The sequence below is a fragment of the Hakea prostrata genome, chromosome 10 (genome assembly GCF_041222555.1).
Source record: "Hakea prostrata isolate BN-2017 chromosome 10, UWA_Hpros_2, whole genome shotgun sequence".
In the NCBI taxonomy this organism is placed as follows: domain Eukaryota; kingdom Viridiplantae; phylum Streptophyta; class Magnoliopsida; order Proteales; family Proteaceae; genus Hakea; species Hakea prostrata.
In genome coordinates, this window is record NC_142609.1 from 23,933,497 (window position 1) to 23,957,379 (window position 23,883).

The following is a 23,883-nucleotide window of genomic DNA, read 5'->3' on the forward strand; positions in this document are numbered from 1 at the left end:
ACAACGGTTATCAAGCAACAATAGGCATGGCTCCATTCAAGGCTTTGTATGGTAGTACTTGTAGGACACCTTTGTCTTGGTGAGGCAATTGAAAGAAAAGTCTTAGGTCTGAAATGATTGAAGCTACGAGTGCTATGGTAGATATGATAAGAGAAAGGATTAAGTACTGCCAGTCAAGGCAGAAATCTTATCTTGATAAGAGAAGGACCGATTTGGAATTTCAAGTTGGAGAGAAAGTCTTTACGAAGGTTTCACCAATGAAGGGTGTGATGAGATTCAATGTTAAGGGAAAGCTTAGCCCTCGTTTCATTGGACCTTTCGAGATTTTGGAAAAGGTTGGACCTGTTGCGTATCGATTAGCATTACCTCCGCCTCTTGCTGGTGTTCACAATGTGTTTCATATTTCGATGCTCCGAAATACATAGAGAATCCGGAACACATTTTGCAGCAAGCACCTGAAGGACTTAGTGCTGATTTGACCTACGATGAAGAACCGGCCGAAATCTTGGATAGGAAGGACAAGCGGTGCGGAATCGCACCATCCCTTTGGTGAAGATTCGGTGGAAGAACCATACCCCTGAAGAAGCTTCTTGGGAGAAGGAAGAAGACATGAAGGAGAAGTTTCCTTACCTCTTTGGAAGCACAGGTACGCTTTCAATTTCGAGGACGAAATTTCTTTAAGGGGGGAGAATGTAAAACCCAGCCCTAACCTTGACCCGGAAACCTTGTTATTTGTAGGTCCGATGACCCGAAGTAAAGTAAGAAGTCAGCTTTGGGCCATCCCAGTGGAGGACTTGGTGTGTGGCTTTGAATCCATGAGAGTTGATGATGAAGTTCTATTTATGGAAACTGAATCTTGATGAAGATCGGATTAGTTGATGGACTTGGAGTGCTCTCTATCTTGGTTTGAAGGCATTTCTACCTATTAGGTAAGTCACTTGACATGTGTGCAAAACCCCTTTAGGATTGGATTTGATCCGGGTCTTCAATTCCCTGTTTTTGGAATTCTTTGTCGGCATTGGTCGTTGATTGGTCGGCTGGACCAGTCGACCAATCCACTCGACCAATGAGTCTTGTCTTTGGCAATTAGGTTTTTCTTGCTCTATTTAAGTCCAATCTCGAGTCTACTTCGTATTTGCTGCCTCCAAACTCTTTGGAGCAGACCAAAGACCTCTGCAAGTCATCTCCCTTGCATCCTTGGTGATTTTCTTGACGGATCTTCGTCAAAAACTCTTCCTTTTGCATCAAAAGGTATGTCTACACTCTCTTCTTCTCCTCCATCTCTTATTTTCTTTCCTTTTTGAGTTGAGACAGTAGAGGAGATGCTGCATTCTCTGTTGCAAACATCTCTGGACTTGTCTCTCATGATCATCCTAAGGATTAATGGCTAGAACAATGATCTTAACCATGATCATTGCAAGCTTTTGAAGGAATCATGATCAAACCATGATCTAATCTTTGTTTAACTTCTGATTTGAATTCTGATCTCCTTGGATCTTCTATATTGATCATGTTAGTAGTTAATTGCTGTGTTTTCTTTTCATGATCCATGATCTATCAATCTCTAGTTGTTCTCTTCTACCATACTATGTGTTCTTCATGAATCATGATAGTTACATATATGGTAGGTTTTGTTTCCTTATTTAGATTTATGCTTTTAAGCCTATTTCCTTGAAGATCTAAGTATGCTTTTCATGATACCTTTACCTGAAGCAATGATCCATCCTCCTATTGTTCTTGTCTTTGATTTCTACCTTGAATTCTTCAAGATCCATGGTTGATCTAATTATGGTAACTTTTTGTTTCCTAATTTGGATCTTGATGGCTTGATTTGATTAGTGTTTTGAGGTCCCCTATATGTTAGAATACTACTGATGTAGTTTACCCCTTGATTAGTACCCTTTTGAACCACCAAATTCGGATTTCATATCTTAAAACTCTGTTTTTTTAGGCTACTGTCTGCATTGGTCGGTGATTGGTCGTTGGACCAGTCGACCAATCCACTCGACCAATGAGTACGGCAACTCCAGAATTGGTGCGTGTTGGATGTTTTGGTATCTTTTACGTTAGGGATCTTTCCTAATATGTTGTATACACTTGTTTAGGACCTTCTTCTCAAGTTTGCCAAGATCTTACTTGATTTCTTAGGATTCCTTTGCGAGTTATAAAAGGTAAGGATGGTTATTTCCTTAATTGCATTGATAGCATGAATCTAGTTTCTATATTTGAATATCATTGATATGTTTCCTTAATTAGATTCTTACAATGATATACTACTTGTTGCATAACTTTGATTACGGTAGCATTACTTATTCATATTGAATTGACTCATGTATGATTTACTTACCAATTATATACAAAGTGATTGTAATTATTGATTTCTTTCCATATATGAAGTTACCATATATGTGATGATATGAATTGATGCATGTGTATGCTTAAGTATGGTTTGGAAAGGAGAGGTGTCCTTTTGACACTTCTGTCCTTGGACTACTACGGGAATATTATGGGATGTTTCCGGAGATGCCCTATGGACACCTTCCTAAACTGTTGGATGACATATCTAGGATTGTCTAGTAGTGTTTGGCTAGGATGTCCTGTTATGTGGACCCTAATCGGAGGGGTATTGAGACCGAACGACCCGTGGTAGCAATGGGGATTCATGGGCGCTCAAGACCGGTAACCAACCCGTGAGAGGACAGGGAATCACATTGTGGGGGCCATTTATTGGTAGGGTTGCATATGGTTAGACTTGGGCTCACGGGCGCTTAAGACCGGTAACCAACCCGTGAGAGGACGTGAGAGCTTCCCGTTTACCATATGTGGATGATCAATAGGGTTGATGAGTCCGTAGTCAGGGACTATGAGGACTCTAGTGTGAAGGATACCGGAAAGGATCGTCGGGGACGAGGAATGGACGTATCTGGATCGACTTGATGTAACTAAGTAGAAGACTTGCATTTGGCTAGGTTTTACCCGACATGCGCCGGTACTTAGACCAATGGTGATGTGAGAGAGTGGTGACTTAACCCCCAGCCATGGAATGTCCTGAGGGATGCCGGACCCATTACCAACTGATGATGAGTGATTGAGACCTTCCTAAAGAAGTACGGTGCTATGACTTAAAGCATGTCCGCCAATAGAGACCAGCATACATAGAGTTAGATTCATTCATTCATTGCTTGTCTCATATCATATTGCATTTATGTTTGTTACGAAATCCTGCCATTTATGTTATTATGGATTTTAAGCGCCTTCTTGAGTTTCTTTGAAACTCATTCCTTTATTGTACAATGTTTGTTAGACTATTCTGCAGTCTTGAATATTATGACGGTCCCTATGAAGAAGCGCAAGGCGAAGAGGCATATCTTCAGGAAGGTGATTGCGGTTACCACAATTACACTGAGGATCCCGCGAGTGGTTATGCTCCGTACGATGCTTAGTCCGACCATTGAGTGGAAGCGCCCTTGTGCCGTTTATGAGATTTACACTTATAGGGATGTTGTCTATAAAGTGGAGAACAATTTAGTTACCCATTGTACTTGCTACTGGGATTAGATTTTGTCTAGTTTATTCTCTTTTAGAACTACTTTTCCGCTGGTTGTAGAGTGGGATTTTGCCTCACTTTACTTATCTGTTTTTGACACTCTGATTATATCTAGTACTCTGATTTATATATGATTCATACTTTCCTTATTGGATCTATGGTTTATCTTCCGCACTTTTATTGTTCTTGTTCATGATTATGTTATTGTTTATGTGGGAGGTTGATTACTCGATACCTGATCTTCGGGCTGTGGATCACACTCTCGGGTATGCCAGATAGGGTACCGGCTGGGAGGATGTGACAAAAAATGTTTGCTTTTCTTCAAGGCACTTAAATACTTGAAGGGTAGCAAGGAAGCAAAATGGACTGAAGAGTGCCAGAAAGCTTTTGAGGAGTTAAAAGAAGCACTTGGAAAACCACCTATCTTGTCCAGACCAGAGAAGGGGGAAATATTACAGCTATATCTAGCGACGTCCCTTTCAGCGGCCAGTGCGGTACTTGTTCGTGAAAAAGATAAAAAACAGTGGCCGATTTACTATGTAAGCCACGTGTTGCTAGATGCGGAGACAAGATATTCTCAGATTGAGAAGCAGGCTCTGGCTCTCATGATGGCCGCCAGGAAGCTAAGGCCATATTTTCAGGCTCATCCAATTGAGGTATTTACAACTTTTCCTCTTAGTAAAGTTCTTAATAAACCTGATTTGTCTGGAAGGATGGTGTCCTGGTCAATTGAACTCAGTGAGTTCCAAGTGAGCTTTAAGCCCAGAATTGCAATCAAGGCTCAAGCATTAGCCGATTTTGTAGTAGAAACTACTGCACCGGTGGAACCCACCATCGAGGATCCCATTATACCAACCACTTGGGAGGTATATGTGGATGGTTCGAGTAATAAAGATGGAGCAGGAGCTGGAATTCTATTAAAAAGTCCAGCAGGATTTATTATTCGATATGCTTTGAGATTTGCATTTGAAGCAAGTAATAACGAAGCAGAATATGAGGCTCTGATAGCTAGACTTTGGTTGTCAAAAGCATTGTCTATTGCAGATGTTACTATTTATAGTGACTCTCAACTTATAGTCAACCAAGTCCAGGGGGAGTATGGTATTAAAGAACCTCGCTTGCAGAAATATCAATAGATAGTGCAGGCATTTCAAAACCAATTTCGGAATTTGAAGATATCTTAGATTTCGAGGAATGAAAATTCAGTGGCAGATGAGCTATCCCGACTAGCCAATGCCAAAGAAAAGAATCTAGACCCTTCGGTCTATATTGAAGAAATAACTTATCCAAGTTATCATGAGAAAGAAATTTCTTATATTGAAGCAGAGCGTTGCTGGATGGATCCGATAATCGAGTATCTAAGAGATGACAAATTACCTGAGGATCCGAAAGAGGCAAAGTTGATCAAGGTTTGATCAGCTAGATTTGTCATTCAGAATGGGAGACTATACAAAAAATCTTATTCTGGACCCCTTATGAGATGTATAGGCCCCGAAGGAGCAAAATCAGCTTTGGCTGAGGTTCATGAAGGAATTTGTGGAGCTCACATGGGTGGACGAGCCCTAGCTCACAAAATTCTGAGACTTGGGTTATATTGGCATAAGGTCCAAGAGGCTGCTATGGAATATGTTCGTCGGTGTGGTAACTATCAAATTCATGCTACAGTATCAAAGCGCCCGGCAGAAACCATGACTTCAATTCTAGATCCCATTCCCTTTGCGATGTGGGGAATTGATATCATGGGCAAATTCACCAAGGCGTCAGGCGGACGGGAATATCTGATAGTAGCAATTGATTACTTCACGAAATGGGTTGAAGCCAGTGCACTGGAAGCAATTACTGAGAAAAAAGTGGAGAAATTCCAAAGATTATATCAATCATATATCGCTTTGGGATTCCAAAGATTATCGTCACTGACCATGGTACTCAGTTCGATTGTCTGCAATTTGAGCAATTTTGCGGAACATATATGATCGAGCATCGTATGTCCTCAGTGGCATACCCCCAGAGCAATGGACAGGTAGAGGTTACTAACCGAACGCTACTTGGAAGGAATAAAGAGAAGACTCGAAGGCGACAAAGCTTCTTGGGTCGAAGAACTTCATAATGTACTGTGGGCCTATAGAACTACGGTTCGAACACCCACAGGAGCAACTCCATTTAGGTTGGCATATGGATCCGAAGCATTGGCACCAGTGGAGATAATGGCGGGGACATTACGGGATCGTGAGTTCGAGGAAAAAGCAAATGAACAAGGACTGCTTGATAGTCTTGATCTGTTGGACGAAGTTCGGGCAAAGGCAATAGCACGAACTCAACATTATCAAAGAAGGATAGCGTCTCATTATAATACTCGAGTGAAGAATCGCTGGTACTTAGCCGGAGATTTGGTGTTGAGAAACACCCTAGCTTCTGACCCGCGTCACCAAAGAAAATTGGACCCTTCCTGGGAAGGACCTTATATGGTTGTAAAACCAGGTCGGTTCGAGAGCTTACGGGGTGAAGAACATCAACACCCGAAAAGAGTTGGATCGGTCGTGGAATGCCAGGCATCTCAAAAAGTTTTATCCTTGATGATGATTTCAATTTTGTTCGCGATGTAAACATTTTCTACTCAATCAATGCAATTTTTGGCTTTCAACAAACTATCTTTTGATTGGGGGGCATCATACACCACATTCAAGAACAAGATCCAACTATAAGGCATCGGATGAAAATCCGTGTGGGTCCTTCAACACTTATGGAATTTTTTCGGATCTTCTTAAGTCGAGGCATCGGATGAAAATTCGAGTGAGTTCCTTTTGCAAGGCGTCGGTTTGAAACCCGAGTAAGTTCCTTCAAGACTTATTGAATTTCGAATAATCTTTAAGTAAAGGCATCGGTTTAAAACCCGAGTGAGTTCCTTCTCAGACTTATTGTATTTCTCCGGAAATCTTTAAGTAAAGGCATTGTTTCAAACAACTAAGACCTAATTCAACAGCGATTCAAGGGGCTTGCAAAGTTCAAGATGAAGTTAATTTCTTATTTCTTCAAAAGATCGAAAGAGGCTAGTATCAAAACAATTACAAGAGCTGGATACAATCTTCGGTCAAAAAAGAAAGTCATCATCGATGACTGTTAAGAAGTTATACAAGATCGACACGACTTTGCTAGAACAAGCATATGAGTCAACCATTGGTGTGGATTCAAGGAAAAGAAGAGGAGAAATGAGGATTACAAAAAATATTTCGGTATGCATAAAATCCTCCGCAATTTCATACTCTTTGTCCAGCTTGTCCAGGAGAAGTATGGTTCTCGACCAAACTTGCATTCAAGACGAGCTCGTCATAATTGACTTCTTCCAGGGGGAGAATAAACAGGGAGAATCTTCCGGATAATGCATAATATCTGGATCGGAAGGTGGAGGATCAATCTTATCTTTGGTCCGATCGGGAGGAGGAATACCCGGGTCGGTAAATACTTCAGGATGGCAAATAGCACTGTAGGGAGTCGTATCAAAATGAGGATCCTTCCTTAATATTGAATCCCATACTTCGTTCTCACCATCCCGGTACGCCTGCAAATTATAAGCATTCAACATATCAACAAAGGGCTTACTGTGTAAATACTTGAAGACGCAGGCTCTTCGAACATCAATTGGAAGGGATTCGGGCAAAGGAACGACAGCTTGCCTTTGGGGTAACGTTTCAAATCCTTTGGCTCCTGACTTTCCAACTCCTCGCTCCAGTTGCCGGATCTTCTCCCTGGCATCATCCAAGTCTGACTGAAGACGACCGATCATCGAATTCTTTTCTCCTACAACCTCCCAAGCTAGTTTTCGAAGGCGAGCAATCTCAGCATCTTTAGCTTCAGAGAGTTCCCGAAGCCTGGAAACTTCATTGCTCAACCTACTGAGCCTAGAAACTGCTTCCACTTGGTTGTGGAAGTTACCAGTAAGACTCCTGCAAACAACTTCCGAGTTAAAAAGGAGCAGAAGAGTAATTTTTCAGAATCAAAAGATAATGAAGAAAGACTTACATCACCAGTGACTTCATAAAGACTTCATCTGAGAGGTTGGAAAGAACTGCGCTCTCGAAGTCATTCGAGCAGCGGTGCACCATTCCAACGCTCTGTCAAACTCGTTTGACACTAATTCGGGCGAAGGATGAGAAGGATGAGCTGCATCACCTGTCACCTAACGGCGCTTCCTGGTGGCAAAATCCTCCAACTCAAAGGAGAGGAGGAGGATGCCAAACAAGCACTGGAGTTGGAAATAGGAGCAGCGCCTGCTGAGACCACACCTTCATCAGACGCCAACATAGTTGCCTCAGATGCCCGAAGAGTCTCCTTTGGGGGTGCACCAACAGTCTCTGCAGCAGGGGCGTCAGCAGCGCCATCAACAACGGAGTGATCAAGATCTTCCTGGGAAAGACGAGCGATCACTTCGGGCAAAAGAGGCGTACGGGCGGCATCAATAGAAACTGTGGGAATCTGACTTGAAGATTCACCAACAGCAGTCGCCTTACGCTTGGAGGATTCACTAGCTGAAACCACCTCACTGGCCCCAACCACCACCAACGGAACAATTTTCTTGCTAGATTTCGCTCTGATAAAGTTCGGGTTGATCTTGGGAGCCACTATGAAAACAGAAAAGCCGTATCAGTACAGATATCCAACGACAACAAAAAAAAGGGAAAACCCTAGTTCTCTATAACTTCAGAAAAACCCGATTAACTAAACCCCAAGTAATACTACTGTGCAGTTTACTCAAGGGGGTAAGTGGGGAAAGAGCTGAGTAAAAAAAAGACTCACTTGTTCAGAAGTTGATAGAGCTATTGTTGGAGTACAAGGAATACGGAAGCAGGCAGAAGGACTGAATGTCGATTTAGCACTTTAGCAAATCTAACTTGCAGATAGCAGGATAGATGGAGAGTACCCATGAAGGCTTTAAATAGCCTCAAGTATTAAGACGACGGTTGCAGGCTAAGGACAACTAATGACCTAGATCAAAATGACGCTTCGAAATCCGCAGAAAGCAAGATCAACGGTCGGAGGGATGCCACATGGAAACATGTGGAAGCGAGCACCCGATGCAGAGATACCTCCAATCGTCGCACCGCCATTATAATAATGGGAGTATTTCCGATTCATTAGAAACAGTGAATGGTATACAAAAGCAAGAAAACTTTTGGACTTCGCGAAGGGAAAACTTGGGGACTTTGCAATAAATGAAGTAGTGGGGAAGATTAATGCATCTTTTCGAAACACATCTTCACAATATTTCTACAAGATTATTATTCGGCGAGGAATGTAAAGTTAAGTGATAAGTTTTATCATTTATACTTTGATATTCAAGACAAGATTTCGGCAAGAGATAGGGAAATGGAAAGGCCAACATGAAAATGAAATATCTATTCATTAACAAGGAGGTCAATCTTTACAAAGAAACAAAAGATAACTCCCTAAGCCTCTTCTTCATTGTTGCCTGAGGGACCCTAGTCAGGAGGACTTTTCTCAGGATCTTGAGAAGAGCCTTCCCCAAGAATGACATTGGCTGAGTCCTCTATAGCAACAACTTGAGACTCGGCTTGCGATTTCTCCTCTGGAAGCGCTGGCTCGTCAGCCAGGTATGCCTCATATTGAGGGTCAGCTGGAAAAGGATCATCTTCTTCCCGAGCCCAATCTGGGAGATCCATGCCAACTTTCCCGAAGACCTCTTTATGGAACACCTCACGAAAGGGAGCAGTATTGAAGGAAGGGATTGATGCGAGAATTCGCTCCCAAACGTCATTCTGCCCCAAGTGATAAGCTTGAATGTTGTAGGCACCTAGCAGCTCGGAGAAAGGTACGCTGTTCAGGTATTTCCGAACACACTCCTTCCGAAGCTCTGGCTTTATATGCTTGGGCTTGCTAGGGATCGCCAACTTCAAATATTCTTCGTTCTCCCTACATCGGAATTCAAGCCTGTCATCGAACAACGTGGCAGCTTCCTTTTGCTTCCTAGCCTCGCGCTCGGCAACGGCGGCCCGAGCCTTCGAAGCATCAAGGGCCTCCTTGAGGGAGATCACTTCTTCCTCATGCTTTCTCTGCAGCTCCTCAGCAGCTGCAGTCCGCCGGTCTATCTCAGAATTGGCCTTGGCCAAGTTCTCTTCACAGGTTTGCAGCAAAGAGCTGTTGCGGCCAACCCGGCTCAATGCTTCCATGTGTTGAAAGAAGCTCAACACGGCATTCCTGGGAAGGCGGAAAATATCAGAAGAAGTCATAAGAAATTATGAAAAAATAAGTAAGCAAGAAGACTGGAACCTTGTGGATTGACTAACAAGGGCAACGTCATCCAGGTTTTCAAATTCCTAGTGATCAGAAGGAACAAGACTGAGGGAGCTCCACTCAGCAGCTTTCTTAGGGTCCCGAGTCACCCTGTCGGTCAACTTCAGGGTCCACTGGGGGGTGAAGACCTCCTCACAATCAGTTGAAGCTTTGGATTTTTTATGGGAGGAAGCATCAATTGTATCATGCCTCCTTTTGGTTCGGGCGGAGGAGGAGACATTGGACCTCTCCACCATTGGCTTCTTCCCTTTACCCGAAGCATCAGCCACGGGCCTGATATTCTTGATACCCCTATAAGAGGGGTCGGGAGAGGGAGCAGAAGCCTCTTGATCTACGGTCAAGGCTCTGGGCGATCGTTGCTCGGCTGTCGCAACGGCCCTAGTAGCCTTCACTCGCAGGTTCTCGGGGTTCATCCTTGGAGGCACTGCAAAGAAGAACAAGGGTCAGAATTAAAGACATATCACTTCAGTAAAATTAAAGGATGATGGTTAGAAGCTCACAATGAGCCAAGCCCCAGTACTGAAGAATGGAGTTATACTCCACCTCAAATCCATGTATTTCTTGATACCGTGGAATGGATTTGATCTTCCTGACGGCCGCCTCGTCTTCTTTGGATAAGGGGAGGCCTCGGTTATTCTCAGAAGAAGAAGTACACCGCCTCCAGGCGGTTGGGAAGTTAAGATCCGATGGAGGCACTCGACAGAAAAAGTATCATTCGCGCCTTCTTTTGTGGTTAGAAGGGCAAGTTCCTTTGGCAAGGATGCTGCACCTCCAATCAAAATTAGCCTTATTGCGTTTGGACAGAGAAACCCATCTGGGAGGATGAGAGATAGAAAGAACATGAAAATGTACAAAGAGAGAAAGAGATGGCATAATGCCAAGTTCAAAACACAAACCCAAGAAGCCGACGATGAGACGCCAGCTATTGGGAAGGAGCATTCCGGGATAAATGTCCCAATGATTCAAAACTGCGGAGAACAAAGGATTAAAAAAGGGAAAGCAAACCCCGCTTTCCAGTGCATCTATGTACAGAGAAAATTCACCCGAAAGGGTTGAATCAACCCTTTCATCAGAAAGGGGAGCCCTAACCTGATAAGAGGATGGAAAATCAAAATCTTGGATGGCTGAAAGAAGGGTTTCCTCATTGTAAATGGAGGGAACAGAGCTAGGTCCACCATCGGACCTGGAAGTTTGAGGCTGCCAAGAAGACTCGACAATCTTGGAAGATCCAGACTCGAGGAAGGCAGAAAGGAGTTTCGGTTTTCTCTCTAAACCTTTTTGAGAAACTTCAGCAAACTCGCGCTAGAGGACAGTTAGGGTTTTGTTATCACTATCTGTAAAACCCAGCCCTAACCTTGACCCGGAAACCTTGTTATTTGTAGGTCCAGTGACCCGAAGTAAAGTAAGAAGTCAGCTTTGGGCCATCCCAGTGGAGGACTTGGTGTCTGGCTTTGAATCCATGAGAGTTGATGATGAAGTTCTATTTATGGAAACTGAATCTTGATGAAGATCGGATTAGTTGATGGACTTGGAGTGCTCTCTATCATGGTTTGAAGGCATTTCTACCTATTAGGTAAGTCACTTGTTATGTGTGCAAAACCCCTTTAGGATTGGATTTGATCTGGGTCTTCAATTCCTCGTTTTGGAATTCTTGTCGGCATTGGTCGACTGATTGGTCGACTGGACCAGTCGACCAATCCACTTGACCAATGAGTGCTTGTCTTTGGCAATTAGGTCTTGCTTGCTCTATTTAAGTCCAATCTCGAGTCTACTTCGTATTTTCTGCCTCCAAACTCTTTGGAACGAACCAAAGACCTCTGCAAGTCATCTCCCTTGCATCCTTGGTGATTTTCTTGACGGATCTTCGTCGAAATTCTTCCTTTTGCATCAAAAGGTATGTCTACACTCTCTTCTTCTCCTCCATCTCTATTTTTCTTTCCTTTTTGAGTTGAGACAGTAGAGGAGATGCTGCATTCTCTGTTGCAAACATCTCTGGACTTGTCTCTCATGATCATCCTAAGGATTAATGGCTAGAACAATGATCTTAACCATGATCATTGCAAGCTTTTGAAGGAATCATGAACAAACCATGATCTAGTCTTTGTTTAACTTCTGATTTGAATTCTGATCTCCTTGGATCTTCTATATTGATCATGTTAGTAGTCAATTGCTGTGTTTTCTTTTCATGATCCATGATCTATCAATCTCTAGTTGTTCTCTTCTACCATACTATGTGTTCTTCATGAATCATGATAGTTACATATATGGTAGGTTTTGTTTCCTTATTTAGATTTATGCTTTTAAGCCTATTTCCTTGAAGATCTAAGTATGCTTTTCATGATACCTTTACCTGAAGCAATGATCCATTCTCCTATTGTTCTTGTCTTTGATTTCTATCTTGAATTCTTCAAGATCCATGGTTGATCTAATTATGGTAACTTTTTGTTTCCTAATTTGGATCTTGATGGCTTGATTTGATTAGTGTTTTGAGGTCCCCTATATGTTAGGATACTACTGATGTAGTTTACCCCTTGATTAGTACCCTTTTGAACCACCAAATTCGGATTTCATATCTTAAAACTCTGTTTTTTTTAGGCTACTGTCTGCATTGGTCGACTGATTGGTCGACTGGACCAGTCGACCAATCCACTCGACCAATGAGTACAGCAACTCTAGAATTTGTCTGTGTTGGATGTTTTGGTATCTTTTCTGTTAGGGATCTTTCCTAATATGTTGTATGCACTTGTTTAGGACCTTCTTCTCAAGTTTGCCAAGATATTACTTGATTTCTTAGGATTCCTTTGCGAGTTATAAAAGGTAAGGATGGTTATTTCCTTAATTACTTAGATAGCATGAATCTAGTTTCTATATTTGAAAATCATTGATATGTTTCCTTAATTAGATTCTTACAATGATATACTACTGTTGCATAACTTTGATTACAGTAGCATTACTTATTCATATTGAATTGACTCATGTATGATTTACTTACCATTTATATACAAAGTAATTGCAATTATTGATTTCTTTCCATATATAAAGTTACCATATATGTGATGATATGAATTGATGCATGTGTATGCTTAAGTATGGTTTGGAAAGGAGAGGTGTCCTTTTGACACTTCTGTCCTTGGACTACTACGGGAATATTATGGGATGTTTCCGGAGATGCCCTATGGACACCTTCCTAAACTGTTGGATGACATATCTAGGACTGTCTAGTTGTGTTTGGCTAGGATGTCCCGTTATGTCAGACCCTAATCGGAGGGGTATTGAGACCGAACGACCCGTGGTAGCAATGGGGATTCATGGGCGCTCAAGACCGGTAACCAACCCGTGAGAGGACAGGAATCACATTGTGGGGGCCATTTATTGGTAGGGTTGCATATGGTTAGACTTGGGCTCACGGGCGCTCAAGACCGGTAACCAACCCGTGAGAGGACGTGAGAGCTTCCCGTTTACCATATGTGGATGATCAATAGGGTTGATGAGTCCGTAGTCAGGGACTATGAGGACTCTAGTGTGAAGGATACCGGAAAGGATCGTCGGGACGAGGAATGGACGTATCTGGATCCGACTTGATGTAACTAAGTAGAAGACTTGCATTTGGCTAGGTTTTACCCTGACATGCGCCGGTACTTAGACCAATGGTGATGTGAGAGAGTGGTGACTTAACCCCCAGCCATGGAATGTCCCGAGGGATGCCGGACCCATTACCAACTGATGATGAGTGATTGAGACCTTCCTAAAGAAGTACAGTGCTATGACTTAAAGCATGTCTGCCAATAGAGACCAGCATACATAGAGTTAGATTCATTCATTCATTGCTTGTCTCATATCATATTGCATTTATGTTCGTTCTGAAATCCTGCCATTTATGTTATTATGGATTTTAACTGCCTTACTGAGTTTCTTTGAAACTCATTTCTTTATTGTACAATGTTTGTTAGACTATTCTGCAGGTACTGAATACTATGACGGTCCCTATGAAGAAGCGCAAGGCGAAGAGGCATATCTCCAAGAAGGTGATTGCGGTTACAACAATTACACTGAGGATCCCGCGAGTGGTTATGCTCCGTACGATGCTTAGTCCGACCATTGAGTGGAAGCGCCCTTGTGCCGTTTATGAGATTTACACTTATAGGGATGTTGTCTATAAAGTGGAGAACAATTTAGTTACCCATTGTACTTGCTACTGGGATTAGATTTTGTCTAGTTTATTCTCTTTTAGAACTACTTTTCCGCTGGTTGTAGAGTGGGATTTTGCCTCACTTTACTTATCTATTTTTGACACTCTGATTATATCTAGTACTCTGATTTATATATGATTCATACTTTCCTTATTGGATCTATGGTTTATCTTCCGCACTTTTATTGTTCTTGTTCATGATTATGTTATTGTTTATGTGGGAGGTTGATTACTCGGATGTGACCCCCCCCGCCCGCCGGCCCCCCCCCCCCCCGCCCCATGAGGGGCCCCGCGGGGGAGGATGTGACACTATCCGACTGTTCAGAAGGAGGAGAAGCAAAAGCTTCACTACTATTACCAACACTGGATACCAGAGAAGCCCTATTATCCGCCATTACTTGTTTCAGTAAACTACAAAAAGAAAAAGACCAGTAAACTTACTGATTCAGTGAGGCAGAAGCTTAAGAGCAAGAAGGCGCGAAGCAGACAACAAAGGTTCAAATTCCAGACAGGAAGAATGAAACCTACGAAGACAACGAACCGCTTTTAAAACACCCGCACTAGTGTTCGGGAATCTGAACGATCGAGATTGATTCGAAAATCAACGATCGAGACTGAAAGACGTTTTGAAAGTTTGAAGTCACGAATCCGAAACAGGCATTCGGAAACCGTCGCTTGGATTACGTGAGCCACGACAGATCGACTGCAAGGTGACACGTGGCCTTACCCTCACAACGCTCGAGGAAAAGTGACCACCGCATTAAATGTGATATGACATTTAATGGAGCACGCAAAGTCTATCGCATGACGAAGAACCCAGTTAAAAACCAAGCCCTCGGGATCGACCGAAGGCTTGGTCTGGGGGGCTCGTGATACGGAGAAATTATGATCAAACCAGGTTCATACCTGGTTCGACCCTCGACCCTGGTCGAGACAGAGGGAACCAACTCGCTCCCGAGCGAACCGGATCCAGAAGATGGCTTGCTGAAGAAGAAAATTGATTCAGCTACAAGCACGCCCTAATCCTACTTATGGATTAGGGTAATTACCCTAATGATGGCAGACTCGAATTGACGGCTGCGTCTAATCATTATCGAAGGGATAATCATCGCATAACCTAAAGAGTTATCTCAGGAGTCCTCTACTAGTCCAAACTAGTAGAAGTCTGTTGCTCAACGGATCTATCTGTTAAGATCCAACGACTACCCGAAGAAGGCTCAAGTGCATCCAACGAAGGAGATTCGAAGGTACACTCTATATAAACCTCACTACCATCCGAGGTGAGGGGGATCGAAAACACACAATCTGAGACTTAGGTTCAGATACATACTGATAGACTTAAACTATCAGCGGCTTACGATCTAGATCACCTTTCCCAGTTCTTCATTCCTTAGCTCTGTGCTTCTAGTAGAGCTGTTTGTGATTAAGTTCATCAACTGACTTAGCCTTCTGAGGTGGACTCCCGACCCCTGCGGTCGGGCCACATCTGACGCTTTCGTTTTGCAGGTCATCACGAGGAGATCTAAGGGCTGAGCAGATTTTGAACGCATCAATATAGTAGTTATCTTGAGGCGATCTTTCCATTGATTTCACCCAAGAGTGGAGATAGTTGCTTTAGAAGTTGCATTCATTTCCTTAGTAAGACTTTACTGGAATCGTCACTCCGAGAATCACTCCCCCATGTTTTGTATGGGCATATCGAGTGGTTATTTCTATAACTAATCCTTTTGACTTAGTCCTTCTTCGAAAGTAGTGATGGGCGTTTTCACACTGTCATACTTTGTCTAAACTAGGGTCCTCCCATGTGTCATTACTCATCTCTCATAAAACATGTTAAGGGTTACCTTTCAATCTATTCGGATGAATTAACAGATTGCCAATGTCCCTGCTACTAAAACTAACAAGATATTAAATATCGTATTGGTCAAGTAATTTTAAGAGACAAATTGTCATGTATCAAGTATTGTATCATACTAATCAATACAATTTAGTACAATCTAATGCATGCCCCTTTGAAAAGACTGAGAGAGTTTGTATGGGGAGGGGGGGAGGGAGGCATACCTATTGATTAATATCGTATTGTATCTGATACAAAGGAATTATATCGAACCCATCAAACCGGGTTCGTACTCTCCGCCCCGGTTGGACCATGATCGGGACTCTTTCTAACCTAATCTTCACGATCACATAAGGGTGTCGCATTGATGTTATAAGTCACGAATGGAATCCCGAACCTTGCGAGATACGTAGCTGGTTTATAGGAAGCAAATACCCTCAAGGCGGAGACGGAATCATGCCTAGATGGGAAGCTAACCACACACCCGAATATCTAGGGAAGAACCCTACAATTGGACGGTCACCAGCAAAGATCACGAACTCATCCGACAGTCGAGAATTGAAGGTAAAATCTATATAAACGAGTGACCTACTCACATCAAAGGTATCTGAATCGTTTACCTAATACTTGTATTCAAGTTTATGCTCAGCAACTGACTTAAGCTTTGGAGGTGGCCGCCCGACCCCCACGATCGGGCCATGTCTAACCCTATTTTGTAGGTTATTTTTGCAGATTCAGAGGCTTAACAGATTCTGGATGCATCATTTGGCGCCGTCTGTGGGAAACGCTTCAAGAAGTCATGGTCACCAAATCAACGAGAATTGAGCATTCGCCCTCCAGATGGGAATGATCCAGAGGATGTCCCTGAAGGAAGTCGTGCTCAAGAGGTTCGCAAGGATGGAGGATTAGGTGGTAACAAACACCAAAACCATCCGAATCTTCTTCAACATCAATTGGAGCAAATGCAGATCCAGTTTTTGGAAATGCAGAAGACACTTCGTACGTTGGTCAGGCAAGTGGTGGCTCCTCAGGCTCCTGATCAAAAGGAGGCCAGAAGACGTGTAGGAGAAGCAAATATCCTCATACTTCCAGCATGAGGTCATTCCCAGCAAGGAGATAAACAACCTGCCAAAGGCCAGAATTATGGCCAGAATGCTAAGAGGGATCCTCGAGGGCAAACCCAAGGATCGATAACTGGGGAATTTCCCAGAAGGGACGATCGGCATGATCAGCCACAAGCTAGCCAAATTGGAACAGTAACGAGGTTACGGAGAGGAATTCGCACTCATTCGCCAACTTGTAGACGTTTGGGACGAGAAACCATTTAGACCGACGATGGATGATCGTTGCATATTGGTCGAGAGCTTGCTGATATCAATCAAAGATTGGGACAACTTTCCCAAGGACGAAGGGCTGATGACATCTGTAATATCCAGCCCTATTCTAACCCTAACCCTAACCCGGATCCACTGTTGTATTCAGGTCCGAAGACCCGAAGCGGTGGTAGAAGAGACCTATGGACCATTTTGATTGATGATCATGATTCGGAGATCGAGCCTATGGACATTGATGATGAGACCCTTTGCTTAAATGCATTATCAGTGTTTAAGGAAAGTTTGCGCATCGGAGAAGATTAATCTTGTTGATGTACCTAATGACCTCCTGTGCACAATCCAAAGGTATTCCCCAAAACTAGACTTTTTGATTGATTTGTGGAAGAAAACCTCACTCAAATTGACCTTGTATAGCCTTTCAAATCCCTACTTGAAGTTGCTGAACTAAACCTGTTTTTCTGCTGAGAAACATTTTGGTCGATACTTTTGGTCGATGCCATCGACCAAAGTTTCCCAGTCGGCCAAGTTAAAGATTCCATGGAATATTCCTATTCTATTTATTATGACCTCGAGCCTTGAGCCTTGTGCAATCATTTTTCTCACCTGAAATCGTGGGGAGAGCTTCCCAAGGCACCTCCATGGCTAATGTGAAGGGCATCTCATCAAAAACTCATTGTTTACTATTGATTCTTATCTACTTCTTCCACACTAAGGTATGAATCACCATTCCACTCTCTATCCTACCATTTTCTATTCTTTTCTTTTCCTTTCTTGCTGGTGAGACATTGGAAATGGTGTTGCAACCTTGCAACCACCACTCCAAGTGTCTACACATGATTAACCTATGAGTTTCTTAGCCATCCATTGATGCTATGCCTCCACCTCATGCCTATCATATGTATTCCTCTATTTTTCTATTAACATCATGTCATTTTGTACCAAACTGAGTTGTAGGGCATGCTATGTTCATGTTTATCACTTCTATATGATTTCAATCGAAATCCTAGTAGTTCCCCTAACTATTACATGCCATTTCCATGACAATGCAATCAATCCCAACTCATGCCATGATGTTTGTCACTTGAACTTGTTAGCTCAATTTGGGGCTTTTTGTTTGGACCATTGGATTGGGTAAATTTCTTGACTTATAGTGTCCTACTACTGTTGTTAAGTGTTCCTCCAAGTTTCAGATTGATCCGAACACTGGAAAACCAATTTAGGATGAAAACACCCAAAATCCATCATTCTGTCCCGAAGGAAATTTTGGTCAGTCCTTTTGGTTGATACCATCGACCAAAACCATCGACCAAAGTTGTTGCTAACAGCAACCTTGGCAAGTTTTGATCCAATTGATATCCAATCTTCCTAATTTCTTCTCTAACTTATTATTGATGTTTGTTTAGGGCCTTAACAATTATTTTGGACTATTTCTTGGTACTCTCAATTCATCATCAATTCAACCCAAGGTAAGGATGGTTATCTCCATAAACATATAAATCACCAACTTATGATTTATGTTATTGTCTATGAATAGAACCCTTTTGATTACTTTTAGATCTTTATAAGACTGTTATATATGTGTTAGAACAGTAGTAATGACATCTTTATACTCTTGCCATGTTACATTACTATTCTTGTTTACTTATGTCTATGATGATTCATTTCAATATTATGTTTTAACTTTTATGATAAGATGTATTGGATGCATGAAAGATGATGAACTTGAATATGTGAATGCTTACGTATTGACTTGGGATTGGGGAGTGTTCTATTGACACTTTTGTCGTTAGGCATCGGAGGGAATAGTATGGGATGTTCTCCGATGGTGCCTATCGACACTCTCCCGAGTTATTGGATGACATACATATGACTGTCTAGTTGGTTGGCTAGGTTTATCCTTGTCGTGTCAGACCCGAATCGGAAGGGCATTGAGACCGAACAACCCGTGGTAGTGTATGGTTGGATGGGCACTCTAGGCCGGTAACCAATCCAATAGGGGACATAAACCATGCTACGGATACCCGAAAGGGGCCATTTATTGGTAGAGTTGCATATGGATAGACTTGGGCTCACGGGCGCTCAAGATCGGTAACCAATCCGTGAGAGGATGTGAGAGCTTCCCGTTTACTATTTGTGGATGACCAATAGGGTTGATGAGTCCGAAATCCAGGATTTCGCTGACTCTAGTGTGAAGGATACCTGAAAGGATCGCCGGGGGCGAGGAATGGACGTATCTGGATCTGACTTGACCGACTGAGTAGATGACTTGCATTGGGCTAGGCTTTACTGTGACATTCACCAGTACTTATACCAAATGGTGATGTGAGAGAGTGGTGGCCTATTCCCTTACCATGGTTTTTGAGATGACTTTATCGAACTTCCCTGGCAGACCCAAGATATCTTGTATGATTGAGGGGGAGTGACTGACCACCCAAAGAAGTATGGTGCTATGACTTAAAAAGCATGTCTACCCTAGAGACTAGCATTTATAGAGTTAGAATCATACTGCATCATATGTTCCATATCACATTGCATTATGTATGTTCTGAATGTGTATGATTTCTAATTATGGAATAACTGCCTTGCTGAGTTCTTCGAACTCATTCCTTTTGTACAAATGTTTTTAGATTATCCTATAGGTACCGAAGACTACGATGGCACCCCCTTCGAGACGGACTATGATTCTGCATACTACCCTTCGGGTAGTGGCATCTATGAAGATCAGAGAGTTGGTGCCGAGGAGGATTACTATCCGCACTAGGGTTAGCCCCACGGTTGTGAGGGAGCGGCAAAGCTGGGTTTACTTCATCTGTACCATTGAGGAGATTGTTATTAGAGTAGAGGAAACCCTAGCTTAGTGCTCCATTTCTCTGGTGTATTTATGGAACCTTTGGTCATGTAACTAACTTATTTTTGGGATTATCTTTTGACACTTGAACTTGTAATTAACGTTATCACACTTCTTTTCCGCTGCTCTGAGAGAGTGGTTATCATACTTTCTCTCACCTTTATGATTATGTTCATACTTTACTGTTATTGTCTTCTGCACTCTGATTTATTTAATCTTATCTTATTCATGATACTTAGTATGAATTGTTTTTACTTTGATTATCTTTGTTCATGATTATGTCATTGTGTATGTGGGAGGCATGGACCTATGAATCTTGATCCTTGGACTGTGGATCACATTCTCGGGTATTCCAAATGGGGTACCGGCTAGGTGGATGTGACAACATCTATTCGGTCATCAGAAAAAATCCATTCGTTGAGGCTATTGTTGGGTTTGAGTTTCCACATAATTTTCGGCTCCCAACATTTAGTTTATTCGACGGTTAGGGAGATCCCATAGCCCATATCAGTTACTATCAGCAAACTATGGCAGTAGTTGGAAACTCTAATGAAATTCTTTGCAAAGTATTCGGTTCGTCCCTGACAGGGGCAGTGCAAAAGTGGTTCTTGAATCTCCCTTCGAGGAGAATCGGCAATTTTGAAGAACCGGCCTGAAAGTTTATCGGTTGTTTCCAAAGTGGCATCCAAATCAAGAAGACGAAAGAAATGTTATTCACGATCAAGCAAGGAAAGAACGAATTGATTTGGGAATACCTAGAGAGATTCAACAAAGTCACCATGAAGATCGAGAATTTGGATGAACAGGTGGCTAAAACTGCTTTGTTCACTGGGCTTACGAATTGGATACTGTTGGAATTACTACTTCAGGATATGCCCTCCAATTACTCAGAATTAGTATAACGATGTCAAAAACAGGGCGAAGTGACAGAAATACTTGATGCACGACAAGGAGAACCGAAGGTTCCTAGCAAAGAGCCAAAGGTTCTCGAACGTAGCCAGAAGCAAAAGCAGCTCAGCCATGATCGGGCAAGGAAACCACGTTCGGCCTGGAGGTAGCGCTCTCCCGATCAGGATAACTACACACCACTAAATGCTCCCCGATCGGAAATCTTGATGCAAATCAAGAACCAGGACTTGAAATGGCCACAAAAAATAATAGCAAAATCGGGAGAAAAGAATATGAAGAAATATTGCCGTTTTCACAAAGATTACAGGCATTACACAAATGAGTGTAGACAAGGAGAAGAGACCTGAAGGCTGATATCGAAATATCAATAAACCAGGGGCACTTGGCCAGCTTTGTGAAAGGTTGGGAAAAAGAGCAGAGGATGACCGTCGAGAAGAGAGATTGTTTGGGGAAGCAAAGAGCCCCGAGTTGAAGCTCTCAAATCAAAAAACGGGAAAGAGGTGGTCGGGCCTAGCCGATCCCCTATTCTTACTATATTCGGCAACCCCGAACACGAATCCCTAAGAAAGCTGAAAGCGAGGTCCAAACTAGTGGGATCGGGAGAATCCCAAAAATGGAAGAAATTAGAAGAGAATCCCATCATGTTCGGTGAAGAAGACGAACGGGGCGTGTGTACACCTCATGATGATGCAATAATAATCAAAATGGAGATTGGACGTTGACAAGTGCACAGAGTTTTGGTTGACACAAGATCTTCAACTGACCTCCTGTCTTATGAAGCTTATCAAAAGTTGAAAGTCGAAGAAGATTTAATGAAGCCATTGTCTACGCATCTCTACGGATTTGCTGTGTCACATCCCGCCCAAATACACCCAGCCTATACCCTATCTGTGTTACTCGGGGGAGTGATCCATAGCCCAAAAGATCAAGTTTAGGAACGATCATATCCATTTAGCACAATAACATAATCAAAAGCAAGAACAAATCATTGTATTCTAATAAGTTAATAATAAAATTCAAGAAAAGATCTCAGAAGGATCACTAAGAATATCAAAGTGCGAATTAACAAGATTCCAAATCAAAAGACAACTGTGGAGTATAGCGGAAATATACTCCACAAACATATGCGGAAGGTAGATCGACATCTAAGGTTAAGCTCTAAGCTAATACAAGTAAAGTACAAGTCTAGAAGAATGTAGAGAAAACTAATCCACATCTTCAGTCGGCTCTCCTTCTTCTTCAGTCTTCATCTTCTTCACCTTGCGCTTCCTTATATGGATCCAAACCTACAGAGAAGTCTAACAACAAATATTGTACAAAGGAGTGAGTTTCGAAAGGAACCCAGTAAGGCAGGTTAAATCCACAATAACATAAATGGCAGGATTACAAAGCAAAGCATAATGCAATATGATATGAGATAGACAATGTAAGCATGAATCTAACTCTAAGGATGCTGGTCTCTATTGGCAGACATGCTTTAAGTCATAGCACCATACTTCTTTGGGTAGGTCTCATCACATAAAGCCGTTTGGTAGTGGGTACGGCAACACCTTCCGAACAACCTTGGCTGGGGTTTAAGGTCACCGCTCTCTCACATCACCATTGGTCTAAGTATTGGCGCATGTCAAGGTTAAAGCCAAGCCAAATGCGAGTCTTCTACTAAGTTACATCAACTCAGTTCCAGATACGTCCATTCATCGCCCTTGGCGATCCTTTTCGGTATCCTTCACACTAGAGTCCTCATAGTCCTTGACTATGGACTCATAAACCCTATTGGTTATCCACATATGGTAAACGGGAAGCTCTCACGTCCTCTCACGGGTTGGTTACCGGTCTTGAGCGCCCGTGAGCCCAAGTTTATCCATATGCAACCATACCAATAAATGGCCCCCACAATGTGATTCACGTCCTCTCACGAGTTGGTTACCGGTCTTGAGCGCCCATGAATCCCCATTGCTACCATGGGTCATTCGGTCTCAATACCCTTCCGAGTCGGGTCTGATATAACGGGGTATTCCTAGCCAAACACTGCTAGACAGCCCTAAGTATGACAACCAACAATTCAGGAAGGTGTCAATGGGCATCTTCGGAGAACATCCCATACTATTCCCTCCGATGTCCAAGGACAGAAGTGTCAAAAGGACATCTCTCCTTCCTGAACCATACTTAATCAGTCACAATCACAAATCAATCATATCATATACATTTACAATATATAGAAAATATACCATAATAAGATCCATTTCATATACAATTGACAAATAAAGACATTCATAAACTAATGAATACAAGTAAATAAAGCTACTATAATTAAAGTAAGTGCAACAGTAGTATATCCATAAAAGAATCTATTTATGGTAACAAATTCGAAAGATTCTAATATAGAAACTAAAATCACACAATCTATGCTATTATAGAAGTAACCATCCTTACCTTATATAACTTGAAGAGAATCTCCAAGGATCAAGGAGAATCTTCCCAAACTTGGCAAGAAGGTCCTAAACAAGTATATATATCATATTAGGAAAGAAACCTAGAAGGTAAGAGATCAAATCATCCAAAACAAACCAAATATGAGGTTGCTGTCCTCATTGGTCAATTGATTGCTCTACTGACCTAGTCTACCAATCAGTCGACCAACAGGGTCAGTGATAGACAAAAACAGGGATTTCTGATCCGAAATCCAAAATTTGTGATTCGAATCGCCACCAAACAAGAAAGGAATTATCATGATAGTATTCTAGTGCTAAGGAACAAACCTAACACTATCATTGATCAAAAATCTAAAGAAACAAATAAGGAAACAAAACTTACCATAAATGTATCAGTCATGGTTTTTGAAGAAAGCATGGTATGATCAAGAAGAAAGAACTAGAGATTGATAGGTTACAACTCTTGTAAAGAAAACACATC